The sequence below is a fragment of the Bos indicus x Bos taurus genome, chromosome 13, assembly GCF_003369695.1.
Source record: "Bos indicus x Bos taurus breed Angus x Brahman F1 hybrid chromosome 13, Bos_hybrid_MaternalHap_v2.0, whole genome shotgun sequence".
Taxonomy (NCBI): domain Eukaryota; kingdom Metazoa; phylum Chordata; class Mammalia; order Artiodactyla; family Bovidae; genus Bos; species Bos indicus x Bos taurus.
Window position 1 is genome coordinate 29,187,597 of NC_040088.1, and position 16,053 is coordinate 29,203,649.

At 58.1% G+C, this 16,053-nt stretch overlaps 1 pseudogene; it reads left to right on the forward strand.

Moving 5' to 3' along the window:
* The first annotated feature begins 1,599 nt into the window (after nucleotides 1-1,599).
* LOC113902804 lies at nucleotides 1,600-2,010 on the forward strand (annotated as a pseudogene).
* Nucleotides 2,011-16,053: the final 14,043 nt, after the last annotated feature.

Sequence of the window (16,053 nt, forward strand, 5' to 3'; positions counted from 1 at the left end):
AACATGCTTCTGATCTCATGGAGGCCTTGGTCTGCAGTGGCTTGAAGCAGGGTTTCAGTTCCTGGCCAGAGACTGAAGTCAGGCTGCAGCAGAGAGAGCACTGAATCCTGGCCACTAGACCACCAGGGACAGTGGCCAGGGACAAGGCCCTGGCCTGTCATCTGTATAGAAAGAAATTCCCAGAGAGAGGGAAAGTAGTGAAAAAGTGAAGTGTTTATTAGGAGGAAAATGAGTATGTGTGGATAGACATGCAGGTGGACTCAGAGAGAGTCGTGCCCTCAGGGTGATTTGAATCACTTTTGTGGAGCACTTCTTTTGGTTTCCTCCGGCCAATCATCTTTCTGTTTCTGAGTCTACATAGACCTCATTTCGATTCCTGGGTCGGGAAGATCCGCTGGAGAAGAGATAGGCTACCTACTCCAGTATTCTTGGGTTTTCCTGGTGGCTCAGCTGGTAAAGAATTCTCCTGCAATGTGGGAGACCTGGGTTCGGTCCCGGATTGGGAAGATCCCCTGGAGAAGGGAACGGCTACCCACTCCAGTATTCTGGCCTTGAGAATACATTCCATGGGGTCGCAAAAAGTCAGACACGTCTGAATGACTTTCACTTCACTTTCAGGGCCCTCCCACAGGTGCGTGCATCTCTCAGTCAAGATGGATTCTGGCACAGAGACCTATGGGTGGGTTGACATCACTGACTATGGAATGGCACCCCATAGTCTTTTTCATCTCTGAGGAGCCTTTATGCTCATGTGTAGTTGGGAGGGTCTCCTTGAATTCAAGGAGTATGGGGGCTTTTATCTCTGATCAGGGCAGGGCTCACACTGCTATTCTGGAGTGTCTGCACAGGGGATGAACTCAGCCTGAGGCCCGTCTAGTTCCTGCCTCACTTCCAACCAGGCCCCTTAGAGACATGCCCCTGATGACCAGCCAGAGGCCACAGGGACCCTGGGAAGAGGGGTGGGAGAGAGGGTAGAGGGAGGCTGAGAGTCCTTGAAATCTAAGAAACATGGAATGTTTCCTGTCGGGGGAGAAGTGGATGGTAGCACAGAGGAAGTGAAAACTGGCCCTCCTGAGACACTGGCAAGTCCTCCTCTGAGCTCTGGATTTAAGCCGGAACCCACGGTGAGCTAGGATCAGGGCCTGCTTGTCTCCTCATGGCCTTGAGTTCTCAGCAGCCTGCAGCCCTGGCTGGAGGAATGTGCTGTCCAGAGCCAGTCATGCCAACAGGTATCCTCCCTTCCAGTTCTCTGCAGGGCCCCCCTTCTCCCCTGAACCAACCTGGCAGGGGCTCAGCCCCACTGCCCCACCCTCAGGAATTCCCCCACCACCTGCCTCCCGCCGGCCATAACCAGGGTCCCCGTGAGCTAGACTTAGCCCTCCAAAACCTTGCAGCATCTTTTCAGACCATTTCAATCTTCTGCCTTTGGCTAGCCTCCAGTTTCACAGTTCCACGTGCCTCTGCCCCCAACCCACCCTCACGACCGCCTGCCTCTCCACTAAGTAGTTAATTATCTACAAACATACTCCAGAGGAGGGTGGAGCACTCTGCAGGGTGAGGAAGTGGCTGGGAAGAAATGAGATTCTGACGTGCAGCGGCGGTGCGGTCTGGGTAACGGCCGGGCTAACGATGGCTGGCATGTCGGCTCTGAAGCGACTGGCGCCTTTCGATCACGTTGGAGGCCACCTCTTCAGAGGCCGCTCCGCGAGGGCGGCTGGAGCCCGTGGCGTCCGTCGGGCTGGCGGAGGTGCGCACATTGAGCCCCGGTACAGACAGTTCCCGCAGCTGACCAGATCCCAGGTGATCCAGGCCGAGTTCTTCAGTGCGACCATGTGGTTCTGGATTCTCTGGCGCTTCTGGCACGACTCAGATGCTGTGCTGGGTCACTTTCCTTATCCCGACCCTTCCCAGTGGACGGATGAGGAATTGGGTATCCCTCCGGATGATGAAGACTGAAAACAGAGGCTCAGCTCTTGCCAAATGGGTGCACCCCATGTTTCTCGTTATGTTTAACATTTGTCTGTAAACATGTTTTGACTTTGCACCTATGGTGATTCTGAAGAAACAGTGCATTTTATAACAGTTTATTTGAAAAAAAAAAAAAAAGAAATGAGATTCTTAGGCCTGCCTCTGCTGCCAAGTCTGTTGGCCCAGTGAGCATGACGGGCAGTTCAACTTCCCCTTCCCTACACACCCCACAGCTGGCACATATCTGAGTCTCCATTTCCCCAGCTGTTAAGTGGGGGTGCTAACTGTCCCCACCCATGAGGTCATCATAAGGATGAAGGGGGCAGGCCAGCTAGGCATTTGGTACCTGTCCCAGTGTCTGGCAAGCACTGAATTGCCACTGCTGAAAATGACCATTAAACAGGAATCGCCCTGTAGTCACCTTTCTCCAGGGAAGGCCCTTGTGTCGACAACTAAGAGCTGGGATCTGGGTGCAACTCAAGTACCTTCAGAGGCCAGGCAGGGGCCCATGGGCCAGGCCAGGTGTGGCAGACACCTGTGGGCCATGCCACCTGCCTGGGGGCTGCAGAGCATCCCAGGCGCACCATGCCTGAGGACCTCTCCCCAGGTTCTGTTCCCTGCAGCCTGACCCAGCCCAGGAACAGCAGGTGTCAGGACACCCACTGGCCCTGAGCCAGTGGACACAGCAGATGTTAGGAGAGGCAGTGAGTTTGGCTCTTTGTGAAGAATTACATCCTGACAGGCCACAGGCACAGAAAAGCCCTTTGTCCCGGCCAGCTGGCTGCCTGCTAATGGGTCTCAGCCTGAAGGATGGATGCGGCTTCTGCCTGGGGGCAGAGGGTCATAGATGCCCTGGGAAGAGAGGGTGGGGGAGGCCAGAGGGTCACAGCCCCCTTGGGAGGAGGAGACAGGGTGAGCGTGGGGGAGGGCCACCCTGAGTCACTCTGGCAAGGACAGAGGGCAGGTCCAGCAGGGACTTTGGGACTCTCCAAGGGGGACCCTGGGTCATCCTGGAAAGTTCTCCTCTTTCTCCTTCACTCCCAGGTCACCTTGCTCTCTCAGGCCGCAAACCTGGCCCTGCAGTTCCAGAGCTTGGCCTGGGGTATAAGACCCCCTGGGGGTATAAGGCTCCACTGGGGTCTCCTCCAGCACATGAGGCCTGGACCCCAAGCTGCTGCTTTTATTTGGGTTCCCACAGGCTGAGTGCAGCCCAACATGCGTGTCCCTGGGCCCCCTCAGGACCTCCCCTCTGTGAGGGTGTGTGCTCTGAGCCCAGCCTCCACTACGGGGGTCTTCCCCCTCCAGATCTGAACCCCTTGATGCAGATGGCTGCAAGCATGTCCTGGGGGAGGCCCTGGGCAGGGCATGGGTGAGTCCTGTCCAGGCCAGACTTGGCTGTGGCCCAGGGACCTCCAGGGTGTGGAGGAACCCTCCTGGGGGTGGAACTCAGGACTGAGTTCTCAGAAACTGGCCCCACAGCCCCAAGGGAGGGGAGAGCAGCTGAGTTTCCACCTCCTGCTGACTCCCTGGCTTGATCAGCCAGGCCAGGCAAGGGGAGCTGTTCCCCGTGGACTTGGGACAGAGCAAAGGCTCCTTCCCCTATTGCCACCTCCACCCTCAGGCATGTGCCCTGGGGCCCCCATGTTCCAGGAGGCACATGTGAGCAGGGCCCAGACCCAGGCCTGCCCTGACCCCCTGACCATAGGCCTCAGGCTGGCCCTCAGCCTCCCCAGGCTGTCCTAACCAAGGGAAGCTCTTTGCTATGGTGAATGCCCAACTAGGGTGTCAGCCTGTCTGCCCAGAGTGTCCACCCTGACTGAGGCGCCCCCTGCTCCCCAGCCGAGACCACCTGCCCATTATCACCATCCTGGGCTCCTTGGGGTCCCTTGGGCTGGGGTGGACCCTCCCTGCTAGGCCCTCTGGACCAGCTTCCTGGGGGCCTGAGTTCCCACGAACACAGGCTGGTGAAGGCAGCGTGGGTGCTTCCCCCTGGCCTCCCCCACCTGTGGTGAAAACAGTACCAGCAGCAGAGATGGGTGGAGGGTCCTGGGAAGGCCACATAGCAGTGCAGGGCCTCTCTGGGGCCCAAGAAGCTGGAGAGGAAGCCCATGCATCTCCACCCAAGGCCGAGGGGCAGCTGCGCATCCAGAGGCCAATCACCCCGGAGGCCACCTGCCACCTTCCCAGATGCCCTTCGGAGGCCCTGGGCCTGGCCTGTTATGCCCACTTCCTCCTCTGTCTCTGTGCCCAGTTGGCCTCCCCAGGAGGGGACTCTGAGGGAAAGGAAGATCCCCAGGATGCACAGCCTGCCTGAATCTGGGGACACCTGTGGTGGGAACTCAAGTCCCAGGCCCAGAAGCTGATTGCAGAGTGTGGAGGCTTCCTTGGCCAGTGACTGGATTTTCAAATCAGCACATTCCCGGAAAGCGGGTGGCTGGCAGGGGGGCCTCGTCCTCAGGCGTCCTCTGCATCCTCCAACCAGCTTGGGCCCCTGAGATTCCAAGGCTGCTCACGTACCACAGCCCACAGCCAGGAACTGTCAGCAAGCCAGGGGTGGGGGGGTGGCACTGCTCCCCACCCCCACCATGAGGTTGCTGACCCTACCCTCAATGGGACCCCAAACCAAGTCCTGGGGCCCCACTGGACCCCAGGCCACGGTCTACCCCACAGAGCCCAGCTCTGCAGCTCTGTCCAGGTTCATGATGGGGTGAGGGGTAGTTCCAGCTGGACCCTCAGGCTCTCAACTTCAATCTTGTCCTGGGAGGGGCCACTTAACTGTCAGCCTCAGGGAGCCCTTGTAGATACCGTGTTGGTAGCTGTCCTTGGTCCTGAAGCAGGGAGGAGGTGGGCTTATACTCCTTTGTGTTTCTGAGCCCATCATTTTAGGGAGGGGGATGGGGGGACTCATTTGCAGGGTGGGGTGCTTTTCTATTTCAGGCGTGTTCCATCGTTTGTCACGCCAGATGGATGGACACCGCATCTGGGGTGGCATTATTATTCTGTCACTCACATGATGTCAAAGCTGAGGTCATTTGGCCAAGGAGAGAACCCAACCACGGGACCCCAGCATCCATGTCCCGGTTTTCCAGCCCTGATGGACATCCTGTAGGCCAAGCCCCATGTTACCCACACCTGCCATCATCTGCAGCTTCGCACAGAGCTGTAAGCCCAAGAGGGCCCCATAAACCCAGCTCTGCTTCCTGTTGACAAAGACGCATCTGCAAATAGCTCCTCAAGGCTCCCAAATGAGTGGCAGGAGCTGGCACAGCCATGCCAGCAGGGACCCGGCTACCTGGGCAAGGCTGCGGGCTAATAAATATTCACAGCAGCTTCCCAATTATGGAAAATTAAGCCAACCAAGCTTCCCTTGCAGGCTCCAATCTCCCCAACTTCCTGATCCCCCTCTCCAGGCTTTTATCTCTTCCTTCCAGCTCAGCAGGACAGGGCAGGCAGGTGGGGTCTGCCTTGAACCCCCTCCCAAAGTCCTGGCTGGGCCAGTGTCTGTGCGGGTTGTCATGGTGCCAGCACCCACCCCATTCCAGCTCACTTTCTCTGAAACGCTTGACACGTCCCTGGCCTGTTCTCAGGGAGGCCCTGGACCTTGTCCCAGTCCTGGGTGGAGATAATTACCCTGACATCCATTTGCAGAGTTTAAATACGTCCTCTTGGCACTGGAAGCACAGATTTGGTTGTGGCGGGTTGGGAGTGGAGGCATTGTCCCTTCCTTGGCTCACTCTCTCTGGAAGGGCTGTTTCCTCCAATGACGAGCTGGGGTGTCCTCACCAAGCATGCTTGGGGCCTTGTTCTCTGGACCTACTGTTGGGGGGGGGTTGCCACCGCCACACAGCAGGGAGGAGCCGTCCCACTACCCCTCCCTGCTGCCAGGCCCACAGGCTCCCTGAGAGGCAGGAAGCTGGACACGGTGGGGGACAGAACAGAAGGGTGGGGGCTGGAGAGCCTGGCCCCAGTGCCCCATCTTTGTGGAGGAGCTGCAGAGCATTTGCAGGTACCGGAAGCAACAGCTCCCATCTCTGTAAAAACAGTGTCTTGGGCCCCTCAGACCCAGCCACTCAGCTTGGGGACAGAAGCCCCCAAACAGGCCGCCGATGGACACCAGGAACTGAGGTGGAGGTCGAATGGGATTCACACTGCCCTCCAAATCCCATTCAAGCCAGCAAATACCTCCCAGAAACTGGGCAGCCCCACAGGAAACTGGAACCAGCAGGGCCATCACTCCTGCCCTTGGACAGAGCTTAAATCCAGGAGGGACTCCAGGACAGAGGACGGGGTGCCTGGGACAACATTGTCCTCTCTTGCGGGCACAGGGGGACCCCAGGGGTCTCCCAGGGTCCTCTCTTGCTGCTGTGTGTTCAGTACTAGAGATTTGAGCTGGGGCCCACCCTGCTCGCCTTGCCCCCGCACCACCTGTCTCCTTCCTCTATTCGAGGCCCTCTCAGAAGACGGGGTCCTGTGGTTCTGCCTTGGTCCCTGCCAACCCTCCCCCAGGACAGGGTCTGGCACATGGTTGGGAGAGGATTGGGGAGCAAGGGGCGGTTGCAGTAGGACCCCAGTGTGGCTGTCATGGCTCAGGCCAGGTCGGGGTGGCCTGTGCTGCTCAGTCATGGAGTTCCACCTCTGTGTGGGCTCTCCAGCCCAGGTCAGACAGAAGTTGTCCAACAGGAATTGGGTCTGCCTCCACCTCCTCTGGACCCACCCAGCAGCCCCCCACTTCCTCTGTGGTCATCTCCATGAAGTGGTCCAGTGGGGCAGGACTCAGGGTGAGGGGAACCCAGGAGCTCTGACCCCACCAGCCAGGCGGCCTCTCCTCCAGCCACCCCAACAGCACCCAGTATCTCTGCACAACCTGCTTGGCCTGACTGGGAAGTGTCTGCCTGGAGGCCACAGGGAGAGGAGGCCACGGCCACATTGATCACAGCCCTTGTCCCGTATCCCAAGAATTCTGCCTCCCCAGACACAGCCCCAGGTTCCCAGACCCCAGGGAACAGCTCCCCCTGTCCCCCGCAGCCTCCTCTGCAACAGACATGTCTCAGCTGCTCCCCTGTGGCAAGCTCTCTGTCATCCGAGTTCCACCACCATCCCCTGAGCCTGCCCTCCAAGTCCCACCACTGTCCCCCATGTCCCATCTGTCCCCCAAGTGCCACCACTGTCCCCCATGTCTCGTCTGCCCCCAGAGTCCCACCACCATCCCCTGAGTCTGACCCCTGAGTTCCACCACCATCCCCTGAGACCTTCTGCTATCTCTTCTGCTCTCCTCATTGACCTCCTCTGGCTTACTGAAGCCACGCTGCTGACCGCATCTGGAAGGGCCTGTCCCTGCTCCTGCTGGCACCTGAGGCCCACTGCTCCTTAAGATCCTCTGGCCGCTCCCCTCCTTGTGAGCCTGACCTGGCAAGTAGACAGTTGAAAAGAGCTCAACTTCAGAATCATGCCTGAGAGCAAGCCAGGGCAACCAGGGACAGGCTGAGGCAGACATCAGCTGAGGGTTGGATAGGCTGGGTAGGGCAGGGGACAGTGCAGGGGGCTCAGCCAGAGGACCTGGGGTCTGAAGGCCAAGGTCATCCCTAGGCCCTGGGCTCATGGAGAGCAAAGACCCGCCCACAGTCCCCACCTTCAGGCCCATCCCATGAGCTTCCAGTGGAGACATCGCTGCAGGCCCATAGCTGGCCATCGGAGGATGGCCCTGGCAGAGGAGAGGCTCTCCATGTTCTAGAAAAACTTGGAACCCCAAGTATTAGGCAAATCCTGAGCCTCACTTGTTAAAGACTTTTGAAAATCTAGGTCCAGAGTGAGGGGTCCTTCGATTGTCCGTTCTCCTGTTCCCTGGAATGAGGGGTCTCCAAGGTCACAGGCTGCGCTCCTGAGGGGAGTGAAGAGCCCCAGAGCCCCTGGAAGGGGACATTCAGGCTGGAGTGGGGTCTCTGAGTCAGGCTGCTCCCCATCTCTGCCTCCGCGCCCACAGATCATACTTCTGCCTAAAGAAATGCCTTGGCAGGGGAGGGAGGAGGGAGGAGGGTTCAGGATGGGGAACACGGGTATACCTGTGGCGGATTCATTTCGATATTTGGCAAAACTAATACAATATTGTAAAGTTTAAAAATAAAATCAAATTAAAAAAAAAAAAGAAATGCCTTGGCAAACCGGGGTGGGCAAGGCGGGCGCAATGGGATGCTGGTGATTAGGGTTCCATGTCTCACCTTCCCGGCTAATTAGCTGTGATGCCCCTCTGCCCACAGCGGCCTCTTCCCTGTCTCCTGGGGAGATGCTGGAGGCTGAGCGGCAGCGAGTGTGTGCAGGTTCTTTATCTCCAGTTCCGGATTGTGGGTGCCGCCTAGCCAGTGAGCCTGATGCCTGATGCTGGGATCCGTGGGAGACTGTTGACTCAGAGAGAAGAGGTTCTAACAGAATTTCTCCTCTGGGGATTGTGACTTCCTGAGAGGCAGGCGAGGCTGGGGGAGGACGTGCCCCAGGACAGGCTCAGAGCTGGTGCCTGGTCTCTCATCAGAACTGAATTGTCAGTCACATGTGGCAAGGGCATAGAGTCACAGCAGTCCCTTCCCAAGGACACACCCAGAGGCTGATCAGGGTGCACCCATCACTGGGCCCAGACACACCGGCATCCACTCCAGACTGCCCGCAGCCAGGCCTCGTCCAGCTTCGATTCTCCCCGCCTCCACCCCAGGGGTCTCCCTTCCTGACCAGAGCCACAGGATGCTGGACACTTCCCAGGGACCGCACAGACCAGGACACTTTGGGACACATCCCAGAGCAGGACCCCTCCCCATTGATCATCCAAAATCTGGGACAAGCTGGTGGGGGCCTTGTTGAGGGCAAATAAGTGACTTGAGGCGCTCCCAGTGGACCCTGGCTGTGACCTAGGCTGCACAGACCCTTCCCCCGTGGGGGTGGGTGAGGAGCTCCGTCCCTGGACAACCCAGTTCCGCCTGGTTGGCCCCCAGGTGCCCACCCTCTCCAGCCCAGCTATCTGCCTGGGATCCCACGTGCATGGCATGACTCTGTCTGTATGCCCAAATCAGGGAGAAGACAGAATGGCCTGAGCCCTACGACCAGCTTTGCTGAGAGATGTTCAAATAAGCAGATTCCTGGTGCTAGACATGGATCAGGATGAGTAATCCCACGTGTGGGGGTTTCTCCTTCATCTCAGAGGCTTCTCACTTGCCCAGAAGGACACGCTTCCCCTCCCACCTCCTCTGAGCCCTGCCGGGCTTGGAAGCTCATTCATCTTTCGACACCCAGACCCTCCAGGCCCATCCCCCAGCCCATAGCTCAGTGTTTCCATAGCAACATGCAGGTGCCTCCGTTGGTCACAGCTCATTGGACTGTGAGCTCTTTGAAGGCGGTGGGCTCTGACCTGGCTTACAAGAGCAAGGAGTTGGGGGGCACTGTGACCCTGAACCCCCTCCCACAGGGTCCAGAGAGTGAGCACGGGTGCCAGCACCGCCTCCTGGGAGCCTCCTGGCCTCTTCCGTCCTACTGGTGACCTTGTTCATCCCAGAATGGTCTTGATGGGCAGCCGAGGCCAGAGAAAGGGACCCTTCCCCTTCACTACAGTGGGGTGTGGCACGCTGACCAGTGACAACCATGCCCTCTTCTAGGAAGCCCCACAGGAGACAGAAGTCACCAGTGGGAAAGGCCCCACCTGGGTGCATCCCTGGAGGAGGAAGGCCAGGTGCTGGCCCTGTGCATGTGGTGCTGGGCAGGCCCTAGCCTCCTTGTCGCCCAGAGCCCCCCTAGACTCAAGGATAGGACATAGCCCATTATCTGCTGCTTCAAGCCAGGGGAGGCTGAGAGTAAGAGGGGCCTGGGGCTGGCCAGGAGAACTTCCAGAGCAGCTGGCTTTCCCCCTCTGGTGGGCGTTCCCTGCAGAGCAAGATGCCTTTCTTCTGCCCCACTCTGAAGATGCCCAGGGCCCAGCAGAGGGGCCAAGACGTGGGGAGGAGCACACCTCGGCAGGAGGCCGCCAGGTCCTGAGTGGGGCGGGCACAGCAGCAGTCCAGCTGTGGCCACTGTCCTGCTGAGCGGACCAACTTGGCAACTGATAAAACTCCCTGGGGGGCCTTTCCTCGGGGTATTTGAATAACGAGGATCATCAAGGATCAAAGATCATTTCAAACACACACAGGTGCTACATTTCAACTTTCCTTTCAACTCAGCAGGACTGTTGGAAGGAAAGATGAATAAACCAGAGATTGGGCCCTCTTGGCCTTGTCAAGATGGGGAGGCCGAGGCAGGGGCTGCCCCTGGGACTAGGGCTCCCACCTGGCCGGAGCTCAGGCCCTGTTCACAGCGGGTGATAGACCTTGGTCCTGGGTGACAGCCCTGGGTGACACAGGCAGTGGGTGCTGGGAAAGACCAGGAATCCCCCATGCCTCCAGGGAAGGCAACTCCCACCATGAGGGGCTCCAGGACCCAAGAGATCCTGCACTCCGAGCCCTGGCTCCCAGATTGTGCACGGGCAAGTGGGCCTATGCTCCCTACCCCATGTCACCGCGGGAGCTGTCACCCGGGTGGCCCCTCCCACTGGGACAGGTGGTCTGCCCTTGTCCTGGCACCTACCCTTCCAGTGAGGGTCTTGTGGCCCTGGAAGCCACACGCCCTGCCCTGGCCCCAGGAGCAGGTGGGTGACGGGCAGGCCTCAGAGCTGTGACACGCCTGTGGTTTCCGCGTCACTGGTCCTGTCAGTGTCTGCAGGACTGTCTGACAAACAGAGGCCTCTCAGCCAAATTTTTAAAAAAAACACATAAAATATTTACCTTCTTGCTGCTGAAGAAAATGATGCATTTTTGTGTCCTCGGCAACCATACCCACTTCGGCCCTGGGACACAGACCCAACAAACTGTTTTCTGAGGTGCCTGCCTGACTGGGGGCCCCACGCTTGGTGCTCACCCGACAAGTGTGGGTTTTCACTGCAGGGTCGGCCCTGCTCTTGGTACTATGTTTCCTCCGTGGTGAAATAATTGAAGATTTGTTTGGTGTTTTTAAATTACAAATCTAGCCCGTGGTGCCTGTAACTGCTTCCATAAGGAGCATCACAGAGAGCTGGAATTAGGAAGGCTCCTCATACCCACTCCACACCCCGCCCATCCCCCTGCCCAGCCCTCTGTACGTGTTAAAGACATTGAAAGTGAAAGTGAAAAAGTCACTCAGTCGTGTCCTACTCTTTGCGACCCCATGGACTATACAGCCCATGGAATTCTCTAAGCCAGAATACTGGAGTGGGTAGCCTTTCCCTTCTCCAGAGGAATCTTCCCAACCCAGGGATGAAACCCAGGTCTCCCACATTGCAGGCAGATTCTTCACCAGCTGACCCACAAGGGAAGGCTTAAAGACGTTGAACTTGAGGTTAAAGTCTTCCAACAAAGAAAACTCCAGGCCCAAGTGTTTCTCTGGTAAATTCTAGGAGGTGAGCAGTGTTATGCAATCACTTTCTGAAGGAGAGGACATACTCCCACCAGTTCCCCAATGACTCCAAAGCCAGGGCCCTGCAGAGTGAGGGCACCGTCTGTCATCACGGGGATCCAGCCACAGACCCAGAGGGTAATACGTCACCTCCATTCAAGCTCAACGCAGGATGCAAGGCTGGATCAACACTCAGAAAATATTCAGTGTAATTCGACGTGTTAACAGATGAAAGAAGAAACCCCTGAGATCATCTCAATAAACTTGGAAAAAGCATATGGCAAAATTCAGCATCCACCCCTGATGAGAAGTTCCCGATCACTAAGAAGAGACCTACTGCCCACGCCGAGTCCGTGCCAAGTCCACGGCATCTCCATGCCATCAGCAGTGCACAAACACAGCACTCCAAGAAGGGAGGCAGCAGGCAGCTCCCTGCTCTCTGCCTGTACCCACAGAGGCCACGCTGTCTTTGCCACAGACCTGTGTCCTGTGTGCACTGTGATCCTGTGGTTACGTACCTGTGGCCACACAACAAACTACCCCAAAATCCAGTGGCCTCAAACAGTGACACCCATTTATCACCTCACACAGCCTCAAAGGCCAGGAATCTGGATAGGACACAGAGAGGTCAAAGGTCTCAGCCAGAGGCTGGTGTTGGCACAAGCTGTGGGCCGAGCACCCCCACGTGGCCCTGGGCAGCCTTGGCTGGATCCGGAAATGAGGGTTCCTGTGGGAGGAGCACCCTCCCCACTCCGGTATTTTCTGTGTGGCGAGAGCACAGGGGTTCCCAGCCTCCAAGGGGCCTGGGAGGAACGTCTGGGGTGAGGGTCCAGGCCAATCCCTGGATGGGCAGGCAGCCCCTCCTCCCCTCCAACAGGGACCCCATCCCCATGGAGGCCACAGTCAGGGCGACTGTCAGCAGTGTACATGGGTTCCCTCCGGTCTGGGGGTGGGTTACCCCCTCACAAGAGGAGGAGCACAGGCAACTGCCCCACAGGTCCCACTCCCTGGGCTGATTCTACAGGACCAAGAGGGGTCCCCAGGGGCCTGAGACCCCTCCCACCCCCAGCTGGCTCCTCCAGCTCCCTCACTCTGCCGTCTGCAAGTTCTGAGCCCTGACGGGTGGCCCAGGTGGCCAAGGGGGAGGCCTGCAGCCCCCGAGGTGGGCACAGGCTGGCGGGAAACCAACTGCTCAGACCACATGGACCACCTCCTTCTGAAACCAGCCTGTGGCTCCTTTGGGGCAGCTCTCAGAACTCATGGAAGCTGTGCTCAGTGTCAAAGCCTGGCAGCCCACTCTGCTGTCTCCCCAGAGGGCCTTCTGTCTCCCCATCTTCTTGCACAACTCCCTCCGACCCGGCACCTCTGGCCAGGCCCTTTAGCTCCTCCAAGCCCTGTGGTCCTCTCCTAAATCAGGAGGGGCTCTAAACGCAGGCCAAGCCGCAAGTGGAGGACAGACTCCTGACAGGAGGACTTGTTCCAGGAAAGGAAGGCTGGGCGCTGGGCCTTCTCGGGAGGCACTGGGCTCTCAACAGGGGCTCTGTCCAGGCCCCTCCCATCTGTAAAGCTTTCATCTAGCCCTGCTCTGCCCACTCACCTAGCCTCTCTCCTGAAGAAGCCCCTCCCTCCCACCCCAACCCCCATCAGAAGCCTGGGGAGAGGCGAAGCTGGGGTCACAAGGCCTGTCCCCCTGGCCCTTGTCTACAAGACGGGCGAGCCTTCCTGGCCCGGGGTGGGCAGGCACCCATTCTCTGGATGCAGGCACAGCACAGCAGCATCAGGAGCGTGGAGGGATGGTGCGCCCTGTGAGGCTTGGAAGCTGCAGGGAGCGTGTTCCTGGGCTTGCTGGAGCCAGGGGGTGCCAGCGTGTGTGGACGCTGGGATGAGAAGAAGGGAGCCACCCTGACCTGAGGCAGGTGACGTGGGACTTGGGGTCTAAAACAGTGAAGGGGCAGGTGTGCTGGGGCTTCGCCAGGGAAGATGACCCCAGGACCAGGACCCCCAGACACCCTTGTTGGGGAGCTGCCTGGGTCCGGGAGGGCAGCTGTGTCCTGAGGTCAAGGTGGAAGCAGAGGTTGGGTGGAGGACCAGATCTGTGTCTAGGTGGCTGGGCCCCGAGCCTCCCCGGGGCGGGCAGGTGGAGTGGACCGCAGGCAGCGATGCGGCAGACGGGAGGATTCAGTCTCTGCTCTCTGCGCCAGCCAGCCACCAGAGGAAGTTAACAGAAACTAATTCCAATGCAAATGTCAAACCCACCCTGTGATGAAAAATTAGCAGCTCTGAATGTCAAGGAGGGAGTCCCAGCTCCAGCTGTCTGGCTCCGGCGAATGGCGTGGGTGGCGGATAGGGCTGAGCTGTTTTCTCCAGCTCCTGGGCCAGGGGCCGATGGAGGAGGTAGCTGGATCGGGGCCACTGTTGGTGCAGACTGACCACTGGATGGTCAGAGCACCATTGTACTCTCAGCCCCTCTCCCAGGAGTCCAGCGGGTCCCTGAGTGGCTCAGGGGCTTAGTCACGCCTTCTCCCCTGCCTCCCCACAAGGCAGAGAACCAAGGATGCATTCAGTAGGTGCTCCATAAATACTCTTGGCCGTGTGAGCACGGCTCCTGTGAGCATGAGTCCTGTGCCCAGCGCCCTCCTGGTCCACTGGCCCATGGACACCCTGGGCAGGCCCCAACCAGGGTCACTCCAGGAAGGAAGGCAGTGTCCCAAGCCACCCACTGTGTTCTCTGCTCCCAGCCTGGCCAGGTTTCAAGGCCATGCTTGAAAACTGACAGGCATTTTCCACCTCAAAGTGTCTGAGAGGCACAGGCCACGTGCCAGCGTCACCAGCGAGGCCTCCTTCTGCACGTGCAGAAGTAAAACGCCAACTGCTTGAGTTAAGCTGTTTCATCTTAAATTGAAAAAGAAATGACATTCTTGCAACTTGTAAAAGCAGATGCTGGCTGCTATAGGGTGGGGTTTCCTGAGGACCAGCAGTGTCTGGATTTGGGGCCTTTCCTGGTGTCAAACCCCAGCAAGTCTGCAGGGACTCAGGCACCCAGGCTCAAGAAGCTGGCCCTGGAGAGATGGGAGGGCCTCAGACGAAGAGACCCATGGTGGGAGGACAGAATGGGCTGTACACCACCCACGGGACACAGGTCTACGCGAGGGAGGGGCCCTGGTGCAGGACAGCACAGAGGCTACGAGGAGAGGGCAGGAGTAGAGGTGGCCCCAGAAGGACCGTAAGGATTGGGAAAGAGCCATGGAGGAGGGAAGGGGTGGGTGGTCACCCCTCCCAGAGGTTCAAATGTGAAAGGAAGGTTTGGACTTTTCCTTGCTGGCACTGGGGGGCCCTAGAAGGGTTCAGAGCAGGACGCTGCCAAGGACAGAGGGACAGAATGCAGAAGGAAAGGGCACAGTCAGCCAGGCAGAGAAGACCGCGGACTCGGTGAGGTGGGCTCACATCTGTCCTCACACAGAAGAAACTTCTGGGCCTGCCCTCCATTGGGACAAGCATAAATGTGCAGCTTCTAAGCCAGCAGCCTGGTGGGCTGGTGTGGACAGCTGTGTCCCACAAATCCCCATGCCACCATTTGAGGTGCAATCTGGGGGCTCCCAAAACACCAGGCAGTGATGACGGCTGGGTCCCTGCTCAGTAACCCTTCTTTCCCACCTGTGAAAACCCTGAACTTCACCCAAGTCTCACCAGATCTTAGAGCCCTGCCCTGCAGCACCAGCCTCGGGGATGTAATAGCGTTTGCAGACAAGCCCAGCATCCCTGCCTGCCTCCTGTGTTCCCAGCGCAGGGCCTGAGCTGAGCTGTGTTAGGAGAAGGTCAGGGAGATTTGCTCCGTCAGCTTCCGGAAAGGGAGCCGGTGACAATAGAACTTGCTCTGGGCAGCAGCTCTAGTAATGCGAGATGGCTTCCAGGCCTGTGTCTGTGGCTCCCTCCCAGGTCTGTGTCCATGGCTCCCTCCCAGGTCTGTACCTATGGCTCCCTCCCTGGGTTTCAGCTACTTAGGCAGGGCAGCAGGATGGTCCCAGCACCAGACATCCCGCTTTGGACTCCTGGAGGGTCAAGGGTCAACGTTTGCCCAGGACCTGCTGTACCTATGGCCCATTAGGGCCACTGACCCAGGATTGGATTAGGCTCTGCCTTGAGACAAAGGTGCTTGACAAACCAGCAAGGGCAGCCTGTGATCACCCATGGAGCTGTCTGACATCTGACCTCACGCACACAGTGGTATTTCTGTCCCTACCGTCTGTGCTCCAGTAGCCATCATGAAAAGTCAGGCTTCATAAGTGGTATCCATGGTCTGGGTTTCAGGCTCCCTGAGCTCAAGGCTGTGTCTGCCTCATTCTTGTTGCTGCTCCAAGGACTGACACAGATCTGTTCGGTGAATGAATGAATACCTGAATGAATGAATGAGTGAATGAATATGTGAGTGAATGAATGAATGAATGAGAGAATGAATGTTTGAATGAATGAAGGGCACCACTCCCAGAGAAGCCTTCAGTCTTGTGTGCTAAGTCACTTCAGTCGTGTCCAATTATTTGCAACCCCATGGACTATAGCTCATCAGGCTCCTCTGTCTGTGGGATTTCCTAGGCAAGAATACTGGAGTGGGTTGCCATTTTCTCCTCCAGGGGATCTTCCAGACCCAGG